The sequence below is a fragment of the Peromyscus eremicus genome, chromosome 15 (genome assembly GCF_949786415.1).
Source record: "Peromyscus eremicus chromosome 15, PerEre_H2_v1, whole genome shotgun sequence".
Classification (NCBI taxonomy): Eukaryota; Metazoa; Chordata; class Mammalia; order Rodentia; family Cricetidae; genus Peromyscus; species Peromyscus eremicus.
In genome coordinates this window covers 71,716,892-71,731,071 of record NC_081431.1, presented here as the reverse complement: position 1 = coordinate 71,731,071, position 14,180 = coordinate 71,716,892, and the positions used below count along the sequence as shown (strand labels likewise).

The window sequence follows — 14,180 nt, the reverse complement described above, 5'->3', positions numbered from 1 at the left end:
CACTGGGGAGGCAGAGGCAGAGCGATCTCTGAGTTCAATGCCAGCCTGGTCAACAGAGTTCCAGGACAGCCAGAGCTGTTACAACAGAGAAACCCTGTCTCAAAATACAAAACAACAACAACAACAAAAGGATTTCTTACTTTTCAAACAACCTAATTCTCAGAGGAGGAAAGAAGTACTCTGAATAAGTGTCTTCTTTAAATTACCTAACTCCTATTTTGTTCCTTAAAGATAATTTACTCAAAAACATAACCACTCCTCTCCCTTTTAGAGCTGAGAAAAAGCCATAAATACTAAATGAATAACCATACAAACTGTACATCGTTTTACAATTCTATGTGCAATAGATAAAACTAAAACATTTCAAAGATTATTAAATTAAAACTCTGGTAAACAAACCAGAGTACTTAAGAGTCAAAAGAGTTGACATTATGTTTTCTTAACAACTGAAAAAAGTTTCTATTGCTATCACATTTTTTCTATTACTGTCTCACTTTATACATTAAGAAGGTGGCACCTATGCCTAAACTGATAAAAAACTAATTTGTAGGATTCTGTAATTTTTATTAAAGTTCTTAAAAAAATAATAATATCCACACTGGTCACAGTAGAACAGTTCAAGTGAATTTTCCTGAAGCTGCATTCTAAGTACATCCGACCCAGAAAGTATTTTTAGCAAATGTGTTCAATAGATGCTGGTGTTATGCCTAGCCTAAATTAGAAATTAGTGTCATAAATTTAAAGCAACAATGTTACTAGGGACATTTTAAAGATACTCAATTAGGACACAGTGGGGGAGGAGGAAACAGGACTTGACATAATTTACCCCCACGTAGAAGCTAAGCTATTAGAAGCCAGAAGTCACATCTGTGACTACTTTTGAGGAATTTGATTCTCTACCTTAACAAACTTAACCAACTCAATAGTAAGAAAAACTATAACGCAGTGATGCTTCCTCGTGTTTAAAAACAGTCTATACTGTCATGTATACATGTATACACACACACACACACACACACACACACACACACACACGCAACTATGTTGATCTTATAAATCAGACAAGATCACAATATTATGGGGCCATCCATGCACATGGTCAATACAAAATATGAACAAAGATAAGAACACCACAGAAAATGTGAAGAGACATTATAATAGCTTTTGTGGTAATTGGAGCAGAAATATATTCTGACAACAGCAGCAAAAAAAAAAAAAAAAAAATGGTGGTGTCCACAAGATGATTGATCTCAGATTATGAGTGGAAAAAAAGTAGTTCTATATTAACTCATAAGCTTTTCCTTCAAACCGACTTTTTTCTTTAAAAGAACATTGAATTTGTGTCCTCAACTTCGAGATTTACATAATACATCTAGCTATAGTCTATTAAGCATACTGAACAACTGTTTAAGGTAACCCCCTCCCCTTCTGGAAAACCTGCTTCCCCTCTGACACACTACTGTTGACAAACACAGGATTCTCAAACGGCTGCGACGTTTACTACTCCAGCCTTCTTTCTAGCCCAACTGTCTTTCCAAGTCAGACACACCAGCTTTTTGTTTTTGTTTCTCCTCCAGCCATGTTCTAAATGTGGCCAATGAACTGCGCTATTTCATCTGGACCCAAGAGCTGGTCACACACTCAATATTTCTTGAACTGCTCATTCCAAAAGTAGCTAGTAGATAATGACAGGTCCTCCTGGAACAAGCAGCTTTTAAAACCCCACACATCGTCCTTGTACACACTGATGTCACTCTGTGATGCAAGGCCAGACATAAAGTCTCTAGCCTAAGTTTCGGGGAAACATTCATATGCATTATCAGTGAAATTGTAAGCTGTTCCATTACTGAAGTAACCCCAGCAAATGCATCCAGACAAGCATTTTAACTGCATCTCAACTTTCTTTAAAAAAAAAAAAAAAATCCAGCTTCTCTTTAATCCCTGAATTGAATTGATTTTCAGAAGTCTGTCTTGGGACAATTCAGGTGACTAAGGTCTTGTAAGAAGAGTTCCTGTCCATAAAAAACAATCCATATGCTCCATTTTTCCTGTAAGTAACTATTAACAAACACTGCCACAGAAACAAAAATTTTAAAGCCAGAAAGCCGAAGATCACTGCGCTTACGTTTACAAAAAGCCACAAACACTGATCTGTCCTTTACTACAGACTCACACTGAATCTAAACATTATGAAGGCAGTGAAGATTCCAAACCATCATGAAAATCTAAGTGAAGGACTCAGATCTGTTCTACATCTCAACTTTTTGGGGGTCCAACTACAGATTCCTAAAAACAAGTAGATACTGGCAGAGTCACAAGAGACTTTCAAGTTCAATGGGAGGGATCTTGTGTTCATGCAGCGTGCAAAAAAAAAAATGCTTATATGAGTCAATTAACGAAACAGTATTAGAACAAATGGAATACTGAAGATTCTAATGCAGCCTTACCTTGAGTTTAGGAACACTGGAACATTCCATCTCGCATCTATCCCATCCCTTACACCGTGCGCTCATCCCTAGCAGAGATTTCAACTATAACCCCCAGGGAGATCCAAGTACCCGGACCCAATAAGAAAAGGGAAGTCGGTCGGGTAGCTCCGGCTACCTGGCTCTGCAAGCTTCAGGTGCGCGCCCACGATCTGCAAAGGGGACCCAAGAAGGCCAAGCGAAGAATCTCCCCAAGCGCCCCTCTTACCTTCGTTATCACAGCCGCGTCCTCTCGGCTGGAGAAAAAAAAAATCCAAATAGAAAAAGCCAGGAGGCCCCGGGCGCACAGCCGGGAGGCGGGCGGGGGGGCAGAGGCGCGTGGTCCGCGTCGGGGTGCTCGCCCCTCAGCGCCCCGCCAACAGCCGCCGCCACAGTGGCCGCGCCACGGCCGCGGGCCGCCAGCAGCACCCCGTCATCCTGCGGGGCTGCGGCGGGGCCGGCGTGCGCGGGGAGGCGCGCGCTCGCACCTCGCGGGCGAGATGAGCTAATCCCTCCACACGCGCCCCGAAAGTGCCGCGGTGTCCCCCCCCAACACGCGGCCCGCGGGCCGGAGTCACGTCTCTTTCAAGTCCCGGAGCCCCGGTCTCTGACAGGTCCCAGGAGTCCTAAAGAACAATGTCGCGTCCGCGGAGCAGGAAAGCGCGCGGCGTGAGGCGGCGGGTGACTCCAGGGAGGCGGCTCTGTGTGAGAGTGCAAAGGAGAAGCTCGGTCACCCTCCTCCCTCGTCTCCTCCTCTCCTTCCTCCTCCTCCTCCCTCGCCTCCACCGCCTCCTCCTCCGTCTCCTCCTCCTCCCGCAAGCACACCCCGTCGCCTAGGCCGCAGCATAGCAACCGAACATGGCGGCTGCGCAGCCGCCGGCCAGTCAGAGCCCCGGAACGGCGGCCTCAGCAACAGGAGGCGGTCTCGCGAGAGGCGAAGCCACGCCCCTGCCCCGCCTCCTTCCCTCCCACCCCGCTCGGGAGCGCCGGCGCCTGCTTAGGAGCGCAGGCACTCGCAGGTGCGAGGGAGGCGGGGCTTAGCGGGCTGGGAGGGGAGGGCGTGGCTCCGTGTCCACACCCCATAGCCAGGCCCGGATTGGCTCCTCGGCTGTCAGCCCTCTCCCTCCTCCCTCTTCCCCGGTGTACCTACTGACTCCAGGGACACAAAAGAAGGGGACAGCGCAAAGTGGGGAAACTCGACCTCCTGGCTTCAGGTTGTCCCAACTAAGTGCTGATAGAGGGTAGGGGCTTTGAAGTGCAGTTTTCCATCATTTCTCCTCCTAAATAGAGGCTCTCGTAAACAAAGCCTAAGCAAAAGGCGTTCCTGGGTAAAACAAAGGATGGGTGCTTTCCGTGTGCCAGGAACACTGCTTTTTAAAATCAAATTCGGCCATTCATTTTGAGGAGGAGAGTTGGCATTATCATGCCAGGGCTTTGAGGGGCGTATACTCTAATGTTTTCTGGGTAATACAACCTGCTGATGAGAGGACATTCCTATGGACTGGGTGACCCCCACTGAAATGGGGAAAGCGTGAGCTTGAGAGTACCCTCGCATTTCCTCGGCCTCTTTTTTTAGTTTTTCACATTTCTTTATTTTGTATATACCCAAAACATGATTGTATCGTGTGTGTGTGTGTGTGTGTGTGTGTGTGTGTGTGTGTAAGTCAGAGGACAAGGTTTGGAAGTTGGTAATCCCATGTGGGTCCCAGGGATTGAACCCAAGACTTGGTAGCAAATTCCTTTCCTTTACCCTTGGACCCATCTCGAAGGTCCTTGCCTCTTCTTTCGCAGGGGTAGGGGGCAGTGTCAATGCCCTTTTCTATGGCAAGGCTTCTTGTTGGTTCTTGATTTTAATCTTTGTACCCCCCACCCAGAGACTATCTTTATAAAAACTGTTTCTCTGAGTAGTGGTGGTGCACGCCTTTAATCCCAGCACTGGGAAGGCAGGTGCAGACAGATCTCTTGTGAGTTCGAGGCCAGCCTGGTATACAGGATAAGCTTCAGGACAGCCTCATCCCGAAAAAACCAAAATAATAATAATTATTATGTTTCTTCAGGGGGTTGAGGAAAGAGCACTTGCCTAGTATACGCACAAGGCCCTGGGTTCCATCACCAGCAACCAGCACCCACATGCTGCAAAGCTTTTATCTTTTCTTCATGTCAACAAAATGACTTTACCAATTAGGAAAATGTGTGCAAAACTTCGGAAAACAGCAATTTCTATTCAACTTCTTCTCATTCGCACTCTGCTTCTACTTTTTCTTGTCCAACTGGTGATGAGCACTAGGACACTTGGGAGGCTGAGACAAGAGGATCAGGAGTTCAAGAACATCCTTAGCTACACAGTAAGTCCCCGGCTAGCCTGGGCTATATAAGACCCTGTCTCAGAATGCAGGAGGGACACAGTCATATCACTTCCAGCCTGTGCTCATTCATTCTTCCCTAAGTATGTGTTCTTTCCTCCAGCTCTCCATTTTGAAATCCTTTGTTCATGGTATTGCTTAATCGCTTCTTAGCTCACCTCTGTCAGGATCCCTTCAACAGAAGATCAAAGAGAATCCACCAGAGTTCAGCAGTAAGAAATAATTCCTTCGTTCTGCAACACAGATAGCTGTAGGTTTAAACATCCCTTTGGTGTTTTTCACGTGTTCATTTTCCTGCACAGTACTTCGTAGTCCATGATCTGATCACTGTTACTACCCAAGGCAAAATCCTCTTAGTCATCTCCGTAGCCCTCAGAATGCCTGAGGACACTGCCTGGCAGGGAAATAGAAGTCGGTGGAAAGAACAAAATGTTTGAATCACTAGTGGATAGAGTTTCAAAGAAATACGGAAATCGGGCCTGGAAAGAAAATTCAATCAGTAAAATGCTTGCTGTTCAAGCATAAGGCCCTGTGTTCAGATTCCCCAGGCTCATTAGCCATTCCCAGGCGTACTGCCGTCACCACTGACTCTACCTCAGAACTATCACTACCGATTATCACTACCCCCAAAAGAAATCCCATGCCTGCTGCCCATTCTCCTCCCCAAACCTTTACTAGGCTATAATCTGTTCTCTGTCTCTATGTGTTTGCCTACCCATAAACAGGAACTTCCCAAAGGGAGCCTCCACAGTGGAAGTCACCTAGATGGGCCCTTTGAAGTTACCAATACTTAGAAGCATTTCTAGAGAATTCTAAGTTCATCTTAAACCTACCTTCCTGCAGCCCTGGAAATGAAGGAGCACGTAATTGTCAAAGAGTTGAAAAAGAAGAGGAGGAGAAGGGAGTTGCTTTATAGGCAGTGTGCTCAGTCAGTAGAGCGCTTGCCTTACATTCATGAAACCCTGGGTTTGATCCTCTGCAGCAAAAAAAAAAAAAAAAAAAAAAAAAAAAGAACAAAAACTCACATGAAATTCTAGCACTCAAGAGATGGAAGTAGGGGGATCAGAAATTCAAAGTGATTCTCAGCTATATAATGAATTTGAGGCTAGCCTGGGCTACCCAAGACCCCCTATCCCCCCCACACCAAAAAAAAAGAAAGAAAAAGAAAAAACCTTTCGTCCATGCCCTATGTTTATATTTGCTCAATGAGGAATAAACTGGGAAATAAGTTTACTCAAATTTTAATCTGTATAGCCATCACCTAGACATCCTGTTTAAAATGGAGGTTCTAGGCTGGCAAGATGCCTCAACAGGTAAAGACACTTGCTACCAAACTGAACGACCTGAGTCCAGTCCCAGGAGCCCTCATGGTGAAAGGAAAGAACGGACTCCTGACAGTTGACATCTGACATCCATGGGCCTGCCACAACACATGCACATCACAGCACATGTGTACAGGAACAGACACACACAACACATTCTAAAATGCAAAAATAATTTGTAAGAAGCAGGTTCTAATTCACTATATTTCGGGTGGGATCAGAGACTCCAGGGCCCTGTATGAACTTGGCAGATGAAATGCTCCTGTACTTGCAAATTCTATTAAAAAAAAAATACATTGTTGCTCTTATTTTAATTATATCCTTTAAAATAATTAATATATTTCAATGCCTATTCTGACCCATCTAATGATAACCTTGCAACCAAACACTGCACTTGACTTTACATCTGACCCTAGTTGTAACCACAGCAGTGAGTTTCACACTCTTAACCCTAAGAGACAATTTAATTTCAGGAAAACATTATCTATCACGTTACATACATAATATTAATAGAGTTTTACATTTTTGGTTCATTTTGTATACTATTTACATTTTACAGATATAGAAACCTTGTGAATAAGGATTTCATTCCTAATCTAATACTATACACCTGAGAAACTTAATTAAGGTAATTAAACAGTTGGGAGTTAGCAAGACTTCTTCCTTTCAACTTAGAACTGGCAAACACTACTGGATGTTGGCAGCCACTGCTCCTGACTGTGATGTTTTCCTGTGTCTGCAGTCTGTCCTTGGCTGTGTTTCGAGAGGTTAAGAGCAAGGGCTCTGTCCGCACTTGGAAGCGGTTGGCAGGCAAGAATGACTGGGCCTTTTAGGCTTAGTGGCTGATGGCAGGACTTCTCCTAACCCTGGGTAGCCAGGCCCTGGAGGGAACAGGCGTTTGTTCTCTCCTGCACAGCCCAGCCCAGCCACCCGGGCCTTGGCAGTGGTTCCGTGCAACAACAGGGCAGGAGAGACTTTGACTGATTACAGCTGACTCGTTAGCTCCCCTACCATCAATGACTGGGAAGGACCCCTTTGAAATAAATGAGCAACCCAACTCTGCATCACAAATTCAAGCCCTAACTTCTGAATTCACTGCAGAGTGAATTCAAGGCCAGGCTGAGAAACTTAGTGAGACCTTATCTCAGAATAAAAATTATATATATATATATATATATATATATATATATATATATATATATGAGGACAGGGCTGCTGAGATGGTCTCATGGGTCAAGGTGTTTGCCACCAAGTCTGCTGACTTGAGTTCTAGCCTAGAAGCCACATGGTAGAAGAAGAAAACGTACTCTCACAACTTGCCCTCTGACCTCTACACATGTTGTGGCACAAAATTGCACCACACACAAAGTAAATGTAATAAAAACACTCCTGGTGTTGAAGTGCTCGCTTAGCATGAACGGAGCCCTAGATTTGATTTCCAGTACCAGGACAGGCAGAGACAAAGACAGACAGACACCTTGGGGTCAATATGAACATCCAAGGAGGTGACGCATGAGGAAAATTAGACTCCATTTGCTAGGAGCAGCTCAAGGTGATATGAGTTTTAACGTTAAAACATACCTGTGTTAAGAATGGCTTAATTTTGTTGTCTAAACTTCTGAGGTGAGGCATGCAAGATACATGAACTTTCAGGGCTTGGAGTAAACCCCTCAGTAAAGTGCTTGCCTTCCAAATGTGAAGACCTGAGTTTGATCTCCAGAACCCACATACAAATGCTAGGGATGGTGGCCCATGCTTATAATCCTAGCATTGACAGGCAGATCCCTAAGGTTTGCTGGCCAGATCCAACGAGAGACACTATGGCAGACGGCTTTCTTGAGTATGGTTGTCGCATGAATGCACATCTGCACCCGTATGTGTGTGTATACACACATGCATACACACACACACATGCATACACACACCCACACACACACACGTCAAGGTATACAGACTTTCAAATGATTATGAGTACCACACAAGTCTCTGGCAAGGGACCTCAGTTGGGTGCTGATAATCTCAGCTCTGGGGATTGGGAGACAGCAGGACCTCTGGGACTCACCTACTTAGCGAGCCTCAGGTCCCAGTGAGAGATCTTGTCTACAAACAAAGCTGACAGCTGCTGTAAGGAAAAACACCCAAAGGCCTCGGGACTCTACACGCATATGCATACACATGAGTGTGGACACTCTATCTCTCTCTCTGTCTGTCTCTCTCTGTGTGTATCTGTGTGTCTGTCTGTCTCTGTCCTCTCCCTCTCCCTCTCCCTCTTCCCTCTTCCTCTCCTCCCTCTCCCTCTCCCTCTCCCTCTCCCTCTCCCTCTCTCTCTCTCTCTCTCTCTCTCTCTCTCTCTCTCTCTCTCTCTCTCTCTCTCTCTCACACACACACACACACACAGTACACACGTTGAACATTTTCTCAATAAATGCAGAATTATTATGTGCCTTGGTCTTCCTGTGATTACAGAACTATATCAAGTTGTGTGTGTGTGTGTGTGTGTGTGTGTGTGTGTGTGTGTGTGTGTCTAAGAACCTGCTTTTTAAATTCAGATGATATACAGCTCTGAGACCACTGGTCCAGATGTGTCACTCTGTCTACATGGCTCCCTCTTCTTGTGTTATCCATTTTTTTCTAAAGAACAACAGAAGCCCCAAGTTAGGAATTCTGAGATCAAGAACCATATAGAAAGCCGGGTGTGGTGGTGCATGCCTGTATTACTAGCACTGGGCACCTCAAGGTAGGAGGACAGCAAGTTCAAAGCCAGCCGGTGCTACATACTGAAGCCACTCTGGTCTGTATAGTATATTAAGGTGGAAATAGTATACAGAAAGTTTATATATATATATATATATATATATATATATATATATATATATATATATATATATTTCTTACACCCAGGCCACTCCTTAAAGATGAGCACTATTAATAGTTCTTGTGCAAGTTTCTAGAATGTGTTTTGTGTTGCTATGAGGTAAACATTGTATATCTCTTACCCGTGGATACAAGAGGTCATACTGCATATGTTGTATTTCACTTCTTTAGATGTGTGGGAGAGCCAAGGAGGTGGCTCAGTAGATAACACACATGGCCAGACAAGCATGAAAACCAGATTTTGGATCCCCCAACACCCACGTAAGTTCTGGGTGGGTGTGGATGGAGGCCCCTCTCTGAGGCAGGATCCGGGCAAGCTGGCAAGCTAGACTAGCCCAAATGAGCCAACTTTGGGTCCAATTGGAAGACCCTGCTGCATCTAAGAGACAATCCTCTAAGCAGATCTGTGAGAGACTTTCTTTTTTGGTTGCTTTTGTTTTTGTTTGTTTGTTTGCCTGTTTTTCAAGACAGGATTTCTCTGCGTAGCCCTGGCTGTCTTGGAACTCGCTCTGTAGACCAGGCTGACCTTGAACTCAGAGATCTACCTGCCTTTTCCCCACCCCCACCCCCAGTGGTGGGATTAAAGGTGTGGTCCACTACACTTGCTTGAGAGGGGTTTCTACACTGGATTAATTAAGTTGTGAAAACCCATCCTAGGAATATGTGGCACCACTCCAGGGACTGGTGAGCCAAACTGATAAAAAAGAGAACAAGCCGAGCTTCTGATTGCATTGGGTCCAGCCAGGTGGTCCAGGATAAGACCCATATCTCAAAGTCTTCAATTACATCTACAAAGTCCTTTTTGCTGTGTAATGCCACATAGTCACAGGTTCAGATGAGTAGGCACTTCGGTGTCCGTTCATTTGTGTGCCAGGGTCTTCACTGTCTGTCAGTTTGGGGCCATTATAGTAAGTTTAAATATTGGAGAAGGTTAATGACTTTCCAAGATAAACATTGTAAACTTATTTTCAGCTGGGTCCCAGTGGCGCATGCCTTTAATCCCGACACTCGGGAGGCAGAGCCAGGAGGATCTCTGTGTGTTCAAGGCCAGCCTAGTCTACAGAGCGAGATCCAGGACAGGCACCAAAACAAAACAAAAAAATTAAAAATAATAAAAATAATAATAAAATTATTTTCAATCATGTGAATGTATCTGTATGTATGTGCACATCAGTGCAGTTGCCTGTGGAGTCCAGAAGAGGGTGTGATATCTTCTGGAGTTGGAGTTACAGGGGGTTGTGAGCAGCTGGATGTGGGTACAGGAAATGAACTTGGGTCCTCTCTAAAAATAGTACATGCTCTTAGCCATTGAGCCTTCTCAGCAGCCCCAAGATGAACATTATATTTAATTATATGATTTTTAAAATATGGGAACCTCAGCTTGTGACTGAAAAATTAAATTACATCAACAGCATATGCAGTGTGCCTAGTACAAGATTATTATCTGCCCTCAAATGTGAATACAATGTATGTAGATACATTTATTCACAAGACACTAATTTGCTAAAGATAAGTCACTTAACCTTTATCTAAGTCTTTATAATTAAACATTAATACAAATAGTCCTCATAATCACTGCTCACTTTAAAAATCCCATATTATTCACTGCTTTCTAGATATTGGGAGTATAGATAAGAGGTGGCCCCTGTCCTCCAGACAAGTTGTCTTAGTGTTTTATTGCTGTGAAGAGACACCATGACCACAGCAACTCTTATAAAGGAAAGCATTGAATTGGGGCTGGCTTACAGTTTCAGAGGTTTAGTCCATTGCCATCATTTTGGGAAGCATGGCAGCACGCAGGCAGACATGATGCTGGAGAAGTAGTTTGAGAGTTCTATACCTAGAGCCTCAGGCAGCATGAAGAGAGAGACGTGGGCCTGGCTTGAGATTTTGAAACTCCAAAGCCCATCCCCAGTGACACATTTCCTCCAACAAGACCACACCTCCTAATCCCTCTCAAGTAGTGCCACTCCTTGATGACCACATATTTAAATATGTCAGCCTTATGGGGGCCATTTCTATTCAAACCACCACACAAGTATTTTCCTTTTTTGTTTGTTTGGTTTTTGTTTTCTGAGACAGGGCCTCACTATATATCTCTGGCTGTCCTAGAACTCACTGTGTAGACCAGGCTAGCCTCAAATTCACAGAGTTCCACCTGCCTCTGCCTCCCAAGTGCTGGAATTAAAGGTATGCACCACTATGCCCAGCATATTTTCAATTTTTTAAGATTGTGACTTATTAGTGGATAGTGGGATAAATTTGGAGAATTATGACCCGCATTTTGAAAAAAAAATGAAATAAACTAGAATAGATGAGAACATCTTGGGGTGTGTTATACATATAATAAGCACTGTGGAACTTCATAGGGTGCTATGTAAAATTTCCTTCCTTCCTTCCTTCCTTCCTTCCTTCCTTCCTTCCTTCCTTTCTTTTCTTTTCTTCCTTCCTTCCTTCCTTTTTCCCTGCCCTCCCTCCTTCTCTCCTTCTCTCTCTCTCTCTCTCTCTCTCTCTCTCTCTCTCTCTCTCTCTCTGTCTCTCTGTCTCTCTCTTTGGGTGTGGCAGGGAACAATGTGAGAATGTCCCCTTGAAGGGAGGATAACAGACAGAGGTTTGGAGATGGGCCAGTGGGTGAAGCGATTGACACATACACACAAGGACCTGAGTGTGGTCCCTGATACCCACATAAAAAGCTGAGCATGGAGGTGTGCCTTTGTAATCTTGGTGCTATGAATAGAGACAGGAAGATCCTGTGGCCTTGCCAGCTAGCCAGTCTAGACAAAATGGCAAACTCCAGATTCAGTAAGAGATCTTCTCAAACAATAAGGTGGAGAGCCACAGAGGAACACAGCCCAAAGTCAACCTCAACCTCTGACCTCCACACATCCCCACATGGACACACACACCTGCATACATGTACACACATGTATACTGGCCACACACAACCCAAATCAGAGCAAGAAGTATGTTCACAAATGACTCTGAAAACCTCACGAAGACGAAGTCATGGTATTTCACAGGCCATTATTTCATCACACTGTAAACCAATGTCTGAGATAAAAATTCACATTCAATTATTTTCAAGTGAATGAATGGGGTGGGCCTAGGGAAGGCTATAGGAAGAGAGCAAATGACTAATAGATCCTGCATCATTTGTTTGTTTGTTGATTTGTTTTTGCTTAGAATGGAGCCCAGGGCCTCGCGCACATGAATGAAGTACATCACCACTGAGTTGTATCCCTGCTGAGTGTTCCTTTGTTTGCAGGGCTTCCACAGGGAGCATTGACTATCAATATACATTTTAGAGAGAAAAATGTCACCTATAAATGAATGCTGGAGGGTCTGGAGACACAGCTCAATCAATACAATGCTTGCCCAGTATGTAAGAAGCCCTGAGGTGAATCCACAGCACCACACAAACCAGCCATGGTGGTGCACATGAGCAAGAAACAGAATCTAGATGGTCACAAGTTCAAGGTCATCTTCGGCTACAAAGCACAGTCTAGGCTGCATGAGCTAAAAAAAAAAAAAAAAAAAAAAAAAAAAAAACCATGAAAACAAAAAAGAATTGAATGATGGTCACATCCCTGAAGATGTAACTTTGGGGACCTTGAGTGACATCCATGGATCCTTTAACCACTTAGAAGACAACAACCTGAGGAAGCTCCTTCCTATTAGTTGAGGAGAGATGGGAAGGAGGGGCAAGCCCCACCCTCCACAGTATGTAAAGCCACTTATTTGTAAGTCAGAACCAGAGGCTTGCGGTCTGGGCTCCTTAGGCGTGGACCTTGTTCACAGAAGCTTTGTCATCAGGTTGGAAAGTCTCCACCCATGTCTGTAGCACGTGGCTCAGCACCTGTATGGCAGCGTCAGGCATGCTTCTGGTGAGGGCTGTCTGGCCTGCCTTAGTTGCACATTCAACCTGTAGACGTAGATTGGGTACCACTCACACTGAAGATTCCTATCCCTGACTGCATGTTAGCAACATCTAGGGGGTTCTTAATAACTACAACTACAGACACTCCACAACGATCCACTCCAACCCACTCTCCTTTAATTGATCAAGGTGGGACAAATGAGATTCCTTTTCTTTTCTTTCTTTTTTTACTTTTAAAAAAAGATTTGTAGCCAGGTGGTGGTGGCACACACCTTTAATCCCAGCACTCGGGAGGCAGAGGCAGGTGGATCTCTGTGAGTTCGAGGCCAGCCTGGGCTACAAAGTGAGTTCCAGGACAAGCTCTAAAGCTACAAAGAAACTCTGTCTCAAAAGCAAAAACAAACAAACAAACAAATAAATAAACAAGTGTGTGTGTGTGTGTGTGTGTGTGTGTGTGTGTGTGTGTGTGTGTGTGTGTATTATACGTAGGTACAATGCCCTTGGAGGCCAGAAGAGGAGCTAGAGTTTCAGGCACTTGGGAGCTGATTGACATGGGTGCTGGGAACTGAGCTGGAAGAGCAGTATTCATCTTAACTGTTGAGCTAGCAATCCACACCTTTGCATTTCTTTTTCTAGATGGCAATGTAGTTCTTTTTCCAGCTCCCAGGGGTTTCTACTATGCAGCAGAGTTTCCATCTGGACAGGCATAAGCCCATACAGCATCAGTGTAAAACACATCACTGCCCTCTAATTATCTTCTAAAACTATCTAGACCAATCATCTGTGAACCAATATTTTTTGTTTGATCAAACGATTGTTGTTAGCCCAGGCTGGTCTAGTATTTGCTGTATACAAAAGATAAACCTTGAACTTCTCATCCTTGAGTTTCCTCTTCCTACTTACTTGGTTACAGATGTGCATCACCACATTCTGTTCACCTGGTACAGGAGATTAAAACCAGGGGTTCTGAGTATGCTAGGCAAGCACTCCATCAGCCAAGCTACATCTCTACCCCCAATGAACTACTGTCTTTATAAAATATAAGTACAAATAAATTACCATAACATCAAGTGAAAAGGCAATGCCATCTGATAAAATACAATCCTTTTTTTTTTTTTTTTTTTTTTTTTTTTTTTTTTTTTTTTTTTTTTTTTTTGGTTTTTTCGAGACAGGGTTTCTCTGTGTAGCTTTGCGCCTTTCCTGGAACTCACTTGGTAGCCCAGGCTGGCTTTGAACTCACAGAGATCCGCCTGGCTCTGCCTCCCGAGTGCTGGGATTA

The 14,180-nt window shown here is 44.2% G+C and overlaps 1 protein-coding gene across 4 annotated transcripts in view; it reads right to left on the bottom strand.

Moving 5' to 3' along the window:
• Ptpn4 (protein tyrosine phosphatase non-receptor type 4) overlaps nt 1-2,738 on the bottom strand; it is a 184,403-nt gene extending 181,665 nt beyond the window's left edge. For 2 of the 4 annotated variants that reach the window (XM_059280465.1, XM_059280468.1), the window contains exon 1: nt 2,695-2,738. The gene's annotated coding sequence lies outside the window, so the exon portion shown is untranslated. Of the gene's footprint in view, nt 1-2,173; nt 2,285-2,694 lie in introns of those variants that run through there. The other 2 variants (XM_059280467.1, XM_059280466.1) reach the window with 2 other exon arrangements.
• Nucleotides 2,739-14,180: the final 11,442 nt, after the last annotated feature.